This window comes from Bombina bombina, chromosome 2 (genome assembly GCF_027579735.1).
Source record: "Bombina bombina isolate aBomBom1 chromosome 2, aBomBom1.pri, whole genome shotgun sequence".
In the NCBI taxonomy this organism is placed as follows: domain Eukaryota; kingdom Metazoa; phylum Chordata; class Amphibia; order Anura; family Bombinatoridae; genus Bombina; species Bombina bombina.
In genome coordinates, this window is record NC_069500.1 from 778,251,706 (window position 1) to 778,261,837 (window position 10,132).

Consider the following 10,132-nt stretch of genomic DNA (forward strand, 5'->3'; position numbering starts at 1 on the left):
TGTGGGTTCAATGTCCCTTTAACAATATTAATTTTAAAATAACTTTTTTACTGTTTCTGCAGTAGGCTTTTTGCAGCTTAATCTAAGGTAGCGCTTGCTGATTTAGCCACCAATCAGCAAGTGCTACCCAGGTTCTGAAACAAAAATGGGCCGGCTCCTAAGCTTTACATTAATGCTTTTCAAATAAAGATACCAAGAAAACAAAGAAAATTAATAATATGAGTATATAAGAATGTTGCTTAAATTGCCTGCTCTATCTGAATCATGAATGAAAAAATGTGGGTTTCATATTCTTTAACTGGTTAAGGATCATCTGGATGTATATTTGCTACATTACATATTCCTCAGCGACCATACTAACACCTATACAAGTCAAATTGGTGTGTAGTTTATAAGCCCTTGGCCGTTTCTCACAACTATCTAGATTGTAAGTTCCCACGGGAATAGGGCCCTCAATTCCCCCTGTATTTGTCTGTAAAATATTGTCTCTTATTGTATTGTTTCTCCGTTGTACTTTTAATCCTTGTACCCATGGGCAGCACTGCGGATTTGTTGGCGCTTTATAAATAAAGAATAATAATAATAATAACTTGGGTCGTAAGCATTTGCATGGAGCCAACTGTCTCTTGTCCCTTTTAGCCCCTGAAGCTATCAGGGTGGCTGTAACATAAGTCTAAAATTAAAACCCACCACTAACCTTATTTGGAGGAGCCTATCTGGACTTCAGTCTGCAGCTGACAAGGCTAGACATGGACATATTATTAATTTAACTTACATTGTTTAGCAGTTAGGGAAATATATGTAGCCTTGAGAGCCTGCAGTGTGTTTTTTTTCAGATATTTAGAAAAGCCACACATTTCAGAGCTTAATGATATGAAAAGTATAAAAAAGTATATAGCAAGGTTATTTTACTTCACACAACTAAACATTTGAAATTAAAATTTTCAAAGCCTTTTACTCTTTCTTTTAAGTGTAGTTGAAACAGTAAAAGACTTTGAAATTTTAATTTCAAATGTTTAGTTGTGTGAAGTAAATAACCTTACAATATACTTTGCCCCCTTTTCATGTCATTAAGCCTGTCTGGAGGGTTTGGAAGTGTGGGATCAGTGAAGCCTCTTATCAAGTTGGGAATGTGTATATAAGCTGTGTGTTTTTGACAATAAAGGCTGTTCGTGTTTCACCTTAAAGAGCCGGTCTAGTCATAATTAAACTTTTATGGTTCAGATAGAGCATGCAATTTTAATTAACTTTCCAATTTACTTTTATCATCAAATTTGCTTTGTTCCCTTGGTGATATTTTAGAAAACCTAAACCTCAGGCTCAAACTGATTTCTAAACCGTTGAAAACCGCCTCTTAGCTCAGAGCATTTTGAAAGTTTTTCACAGTTAGACAGTACTAGTTTATATGTGTCATATAAATAACATTGTGCTCACTCATATGGAGTTATTTAGGAGTCTGCACTGATTGGCTACACTGCATGTCTGTCAAAAACACTGAGATAAGGGGCAGTCTGCAGAAGCTTAGATACAAGGTAATCACAGAGGTAAAAAGTATATTAATATAACTGTGTTGGTTATGCAAAACTGGGGAATGGGTAATAAAAGGATTATCTATCTTTTTAAACAATGAAAATTATGGTGTAGACTGTCCCTGTAAATTTCTGCCCTTCTAGATCTGTCTCGGTCATATATAAGTGATATTACTTTAAAGTGGAAGTATATAGAAGCAACCCTAGCCCAGGAACAATGTGGTAGAGAACCAAACTTACAAAGCAAGGCCACTGAGTGCTGAATTGCACATCTCATAAAAATGCCAAACATCTGTTGCATCACTCACTACAGTGTTCCAAACTGCCTCTATAACCAACATCAGTGCAAGAACTAAGTCAGGAGCTTCATGAAATGGGTTTACATGGCCCCCGCATCTGTACAAAAGCCTCACATCAGCATGCGCAATGTTAAGTGTTGGCTGCAGTGTTGTGTTGTAAAGCACATTGCCACTGGACTCTTGACCAGTGGAAACGTGTTCTCTGGAGTAATGAATCACACGTAACTATCTGGCAGTCTGATGAAAGAATCTAGGTGTGGCAGATACCAGGAGAGCACTACCTACCGGAATGCATAGTGCCAACTGTAAAGTTTGGTGGAGGAGGGATAATAATCTGGGGCTGTTTCTCATTCTTTGGGCTAGGCCCCTTAGTTCCAGTGAAAGGTCATCTTAATGCTACAGGATACAAATACATTTTAGATAAATAGGTGCTTCCAACCTTGTGTTTGAGTATGGCCCTTTCCTGTTCGACCATGACTGTGCCCCTGTGCACAAAGAGAGGTCCATGAAGACATGGTTTGATGAGTTTGGTGTGGAGGAACTCAAGAGCCATTACATCAACTCCACTGAACATCTTTGGGATGAATTGGAATGCTGATACCAAGGCAAACCTTCAAGTCCAATCTCAGTGCTTGAAATTAAATAGGCAAATGAATGGGCACAGACTCTCACAGACACACTTCAAAATCTTGTGGAAGGCCTTCCCATTAGAGTTGTGGCTGTTATACTTTCAAGGGGGGCAATTCCATGCCCATGGTTTTGGAATGTGATATCTAACGAGCTCATATATGTGTGATAGTCAGGTGTCCACATATTTTGGCCATATAGTGTAGATATTTTACATAGCTATATAGGGCAGTCCTCTTAAGTACACTGAGTAATACATTAAATGTAAGGCGTAAAACAATTAAGTTAATGGCACTGTGGGAATAAGTTTAGAGTAAAGGACCCAATATATGGGACCGGTGCTACCCTTAATGACTAATACAATGCACCAATAGAAATGGGGCAAAAAGAAGGGGGATTAAGCACTCCACCTCTAATATTGTATATACTATAAAATATAACTTTTAATAATTAAATAATAAAATCCAGGAAACCCTGGGAGGTCACCCATTACACTTAAAAAAAAAGACAAAACTACCCAAACAACTAACACTGTATAGATTGTCAGCCTCCCTGTTTCCTGGCTGATAACAGTTTACATCAGCATCAGGTGACAGAGGCATAGACGGCACTACACAGTGGTGAAAATTTATTGGGACACAAACGCGTTTCTGCCTGTGAACGGCCTTTCTCAATGTGGACGCTATTGTAAATGATTAGACAACCCGAGCGCCGGTATTGTCAAAGTGTAAGAATATCTGGGTCCCATCAAATAGCTGTACTTGTAATAGCAATATGTTAGATGTGAGGTGTTCATTCACTTCACAATATTCTCTCTGTGGAACCATTCAAAAAGTTGTTTTATGTAATCTTATTTTAAACTGTAGTAAGCAGTTATCAATGTATAGAGTTGGTTAAAATACCAATCATATTGCATATCTTATATCTTCTACAGGTATTTCAGGAGCACTGCATTAGATGTAAAGTGTAGAACATAAGTCTCTTATCGATATTTACTTTGTGATATATTTAATGCAGCACAGGGATGATATAACATCTATATCTGAAATATCCTATGCATCCTAGATAGTCCGCTTATTATTAAATCAGTGCTATTCCTTAGCATTACTGTCTATTACAGCTATAGACATGACCCATAAAGACACATAGACCCTTCATATCACCATATATCCAAATGACATAGCCATATATAAATTACGGCTAAGTCATTGGTTTAACTCTCACTACTTTCGATGTGGTAGTACTCATCTGCTATATGTGAAAATATACCTATTGTCATATATACAGTTGAATACCTTATCCTACATGGTTAAATCTCATTGGAATATATAATCCCTATTCTCTGGGACCTACATTCCCTCATATAAAAAGGGATGGATTAAGATCAATTATATCAGATTTTAGGGATTACTTTTCAAAAGACAATATCACCAGGGAATTGGTTTACCATATACTAGTATATAAAGGTATAGTATCACCACATAATCTTACATAAGGATTGCCGATTAATTTAAGTTTATAGGAAAGTCCAATAATTGTTGGACGCGTTCATTCCCTTAGGCATAACTCAATTTAATCTGAATATCCATTTAGTTTACTACTGCAGCAATTGGGTTTCCATATTACCCCCTGTGATGCCTGGTTTGATTTTCTCCAAACCCTAGCATTTCAGTTCCCGTGTATCTCCTTTGTGTTTATGCAAGAAGTGTCTTGCAACACTAGTTATCTTCTTCTTTTTATCTAAATCTGACTTTGCATTCCTAATATTACTTAGGTGTTCAGACGTTCTCTTCCCTAAGGATCTCGTTGTCATGCCAACATTCTCACTTTTGCAGTTAATAAACTCCTTAATAGAACATTGGTTGTTAAATATATCATTCATTGCAGTTTTTTTAACCATATGATGGCAGACCTGACAATTCCCACATTGCACAGATCCCTGAAAAATTGTTTTTTATTGTGATTCCTGTCAAAATGGCTGCGTGTCAGATACTTATTCAAATTTCTACACCACCTATATGTAAACGAAGATTTATCTGTAATTAATTTATTTAAATGGTCATCTGACTTAATGACATGCCAATATTTATCAAAGATTTCTTTGATTGTTGCACTTTCCGGTAAAAGGTTGAAACAGATCTAATAGGTTTGGTTATGTTCTCTTGGTTTTAAGAGATCTTTGCAGTCTTTCTTTAAAGCCTTGTGATATGCCTTAGCTAAAGATCTACGGGAGTAACCTCTTTCTAACAATCTCTTTCTCAAGTCCAATGCTGCAATTTTAAAGGATTCCTCAGTGGAACAATTCCTTCTTATTCTCATATACTCTCATACAGGTAAACCTCTATAGTGGAGGAATGATGACTACTCTCAGCCCGTAATATACTATTAGTCACTGTGGGTTTTCTAAAGGTATCAGTCTTTAATTTACCATCCACATTATGAATAGTCAGATCTAAAAATTCCACTTTTTCTTTACTTATGGAATATATTAGAAATAGACTAAATGGATTTTGGTTTAGAGCCTGAAAAAATTCTTGCAGCGTCCCTTTTGGTCCATTCCAAATAAGGAAGATGTCATCAATATATCTTGACCAGTGGGATATATATTGTGTATATTTACCAAGAGATTCATGATTTACAATTATTTCCTCCCACCACCCCAGATATATATTAGCATAAGTTGGTGCACAAGAAGTGCTCATTGCCGTTTCGCAGGTTTGTAGATAAAACTTGTCGTTAAACACTAAGTAATTGTGACTAAGTACAAATTGTAACAACGAAATAATGAAGTCTTTAGTACCATCCGGTAAATTGATGTCTTTCTGTAAAAAATGGGCAACTGCTTTACTTCCCCATTGAGTCTGAATACTAGTGTACAATGATTCAACATCACACGTTACTAGTAATGAGTCACAATTCACTTCTAATCCACAGATCTTGTTCATGACATGCATGGTATCTTTGGTGTGGGAGGGTAATGAGTTGACGATATGTCTTAATCTGGCATCTAGGTAAACACTAGCTTTTTCAGTTAAGGACTAAATTCCCGACACTATTGGCCTGCCTGGGGGCTTGGACAAACTTTTGTGTACTTTGGGCAACATATAGAATGTTGCTATCCTAGGATTCCTCACAGATAAATTCATATGTTCTTTATAAGAAGGACTTGTTCCACTGAGGAATCCTTTAAAATTGCAGCATTGGACTTGAGACAGAGATTGTTAGAAAGAGGTTACTCCCATAGATCTTTAGCTAAGGCATATCACAAGGCTTTAAAGAAAGACCGCAAAGATCTCTTAAAACCAAGAGAACGTAACCAAACCAATCCTATTAGAATTGTCTCAACCTTTTACCCGGAAAAGTGCCACAATCAAAGAAATCTTTAATAAATATTGGCATGTCATTAAGGCAGATGACCATTTTAATAAATTAATTACAGATAAACTTTTATTTACGTATAGAAGGTGTAAAAATTTGAATGAGTATCTGACACGCAGCCATTTTGACAGGAATCACAATAAAAAATTTTTTTCAGAGATCTGTGCAATGTGGGAATTGTCAGGTCTGCTATCATATGGTTAAAAAAACTGTAATGAAAGATAGATTTAACAACCAATGGTCTATTAAGGAGTATATTAACTGCAAAAGTAATAATGTAGTATACTGTATTTCTTGCAGCTGTAATATGTTATATGTTGGCATGACGACGAGATCCTTAGGGAAGAGAATGACTGAACACCTAAGTAATATTAGGAAATGCAAAGTCAGATTTGAAAAAAAAAGAAGATAACTAGTGTTGCAAGACACTTTTTTGCATAAAACAAAGGAGATACACGGGCACTGAAATGCTTGGGTTTAGAGAAAATCAAACCAGGCATCAGAGGGGGTAATATGGAAACCCAATTGCTGCAGCAGGAAACTAAATGGATATTCAGATTGAATTGAGTCATGCCTAAGGGCATGAACGAGTCCAATAATTATTGAACTTTCCTATAAACTTAAATTAATCGTCAACCCTTATGTTAGATTATGTGGTGGTACTATACCTTTATATACTAGTATATGGTAAACCAATCCCCTGGTGATATTGTCTATTGAAAAGTAATCCCTAAATACTGATATAATTGATCTTAATCCATCCCTTTTTATATGAGGGAATGTAGGTCCCAGAGAATAGGGATTATATATTCCAATGAGATTTAACCATGTAGGATAAGGTATTCAACTATATATATATATGACAATAGGTATATTTTCACATATAGTAGATGAGTACTACCACATTGAAAGTAGTGAGAGTTAAACCAATGATTTAGCCATAATTTATACGTCTATGTCATTTGGGTATATGATGATATGAAGGGTCTATGTGTCTTTATGGGACATGTCTATAGCTGTAATAGACAGTAATGCTAAGGAATAGCACTCAGACTGGTTTAATAATAAGCAGACTATCTAGGATGCATAGGATATTTCAGATCATAATGTATAGATGTTATATCATCCCTGTGCTGCATTAAATATATCACAAAGTAAATATCGATAAGAGACTTATGTTCTACACTTTACATCTAATGCAGTGCTCCTGAAATACCTGTAGAAGATATAAGATATGCAATACATAGTAACATAGTAACATAGTAGATAAGGTTGAAAAAAGACTGAAGTCCATCGAGTTCAACCTATACAAATCTAAAATACTTACAAAAAGCTCCAGTTAAGCTTAAATAACCCCATTAAAATGTGACCCATTTAATACTAGCAATCATATCCATGATTGGTATTTTAACCAACTCTATACAGTGATAACTGCTGACTACAGTTTAAAATCAGATTACATAAAACAACTTTTTTGATGGTTCCGCAGAGAGAATATTGTGAAGTGAATGAACGCCTCACATCTAACGTATTGCTATTACAAGTACAGCTATTTGATGGGACCCAGATATTCTGACACTTTGACGATATTATATTCCATAAGCTACTATTTACATTTATCATGGCCTACCCTATAAGATTTGTTCCCACACACACGCCCCCTTTACATCCAATGTTAGCTACAAGGTGGAGTTTGATGTGGGAGGAGTAATGGCGCAATGTGTCGTCATTGTTGGGTATTACACAGATAGGGTATTTAAGGTGCGCTGAATCTGTGCTCGGTTTGTCTAATCATTTACAATAACGTCCACATTGAGAAAGGCTGTTCACAGGCCGAAACGCGTTTGTGTCCCAATAACTGTTTTCACCACTGCGTAGTGCCGTCTATGCCTCTGTCACCTGATGCCGATGTAAGCTGTTATTGGCCAGGAAACAGGGAGGCTGACAATCTATACAGTGTCAGTTGTTTGGGTAGTTTTGTCTTTGTTTTTAAGTGTGGTGGGGGACCTCCCAGGGTTTCCTGGATTTAGTATTTACTTATTAAAAGTTATATTTTATAGTATATACAATATTAGAGGTGGAGTGCTTAATCCCCCTTATTTTTGCCCCATTTCTTCAGTGGGGTATTGGTGTATTATATTAAATGTAAGGCATCACTTTCATATGCTTGTAAATTATGGATCCAAGCAATATTCATAATAACATTTGTATTTTATAAAATTAGTACTGGCATATCTAATTTTATTGCGCTTCGCAGGTATTGCTCTTTTTACAAATTTAAAGGGACGCAATACCCAAATGTTTAAGCACTTGAAAGTGATGCAGCATAGCTATAAAAAGCTGACTAGAAAATATCACCTAAACATCTCTATGTAAAAAAGGAAGATATTTACCTCAAATTTTCCTAAGTATTCACACCCCACTGTAAAGAAACTTTAAGCTGCCAGTCAGGTTGTTTGTCCCAGGACAAGCTAGGCAGTGTGCATCTGTCATGTGCAGGCACAGTCATGTTATTTTCCTATTCAGTTTATGGAAATTTAGTGTGAAATCTCATGAGATTTAAGTGAAATCTTATGAGATCACTGCAATGTGATTGCAAGACATCAGCTGATTGGCTATTGTGTTTTCAGTTTTTTTCCAACTTGCAGCTTTACAGCAGCTGTAACTTTTCACAGAGCTCTTACTCTGGTGAGCTAAATCAATTTTGTGGTAAAATATCGGTGATATTTCCATGTCAGCTTTTTTTTTTTTTTAACATATTTTTTATTGAGATTTTAGCCAATACAATAATAAACCTTTGTCCATTTACAAAAACTGAGAATATAAAGAAAAATACAAATGTACATGCTGACATATGACATAAAACTATATAACAAGTTTGGGCACCTGCGATATCTATGTCTTCAATGACTCCGTTGGGAGGAGTGAGTAAATGGACTGATAATGGAATCTCTTTTTTTTGGTAAGATGGCCATTTAGAATGGAGTAATGAGAGCCAAGAAAAAAGAAGTTTGGGGGAATAGCAGCGGGCAAGAGCCGCTCGTGAGTGAAGGGGAAGGGGAGGGGCGTGTCCAGGGGTTCTAATGATATTGTGATAAATATAATAGGGTAAATTAATAAGCAGGTCACTCTTAGAACCTACAGAAAGCTAGAAATATGTATAGAGAGCTAAGACACATCCAGGGAATACACCAATTTAGAGGGCATGATGCTCACCTAATATCTACATGTCATAAAATGAGTCCTCATCAGTATAATGTTAGTGGCTAACATTGAATATAGTTTGTAGGAAGTATAATATTAGTATTAGAAAGTAGTGTGAGAAGGGGGCATGGAACTATGTTAGTTAGGAGGTAATGGATTTTAGAGAGAGGGTACAATAGCCCTGTGTCAACAAAAAAGACTAAGAGAGGATCATGGCTTACGATGATGAGCTGCTAGCTATATGGCTCATAATGTAAGACATTCACAAGAGAGGTGTTTGATTACTGTGTGACAGGCTAAGGACCCTAAGGAGATGAGTGAGTTCTGAGGCTTATATGTGTGCAAGACTGCGTATCAACATAATCTCTGAAGGGGTACAGTTCAGGTACAATTATATGAGGATGCCTGCAGGTCTGGCTTCTTCATAAGAGGTTTAAAGATCTGAGGCAATGTGCAACGTGGGCCTATCAGGAGCACCAACTGCGTAGGGGATATGAGATATTCCACGCCTGGGAAGTTCAGATAGCAGAAGGAGCCATAGCCCGATTCCTGCGAGTATGTGAGATTATATATAGTAGAGCTAGAGTTAAAGGGACAGTCAAGTCCAAAAAAACCTTTAATTTTTCAAATAGGGCATGCAATTTTAAACAACTTTCCAATTTACTTTTATCAACAAATTTGCTTTGTTCTCTTGGTATTCTAGTTGAAAGCAGACCTAGGAAGGCACATATGATAATTTCTAAGCCCTTGAAGGCCGCCTCTATTTTATTTACTTTTCACAGCAGGGGAGAGCAAGCTCATGTAGGCCATATAGATAGCATTGTGATCACGCCCGTGGCTAGTGGCAGACACTGCACTAATTGGCTAAAATGCAAGTCAATAGATAATAACTAAAAGTCATGTGATTAGGGCGGTCAGAAGATGCTTAGATACAAGTTAGTCACAGAAGTAAAAAGTGTATTAATATAACAGTGTTGGTTTTGCAAAACTGGGGAATGGGTAATAAAGGGATTATCTATCTTTTTAAACAACAAAAATTCTGGTGTTGACTGTCCCTTTAAATCAGAGTTCTAAGTGACCTAATGACTTCCCCTT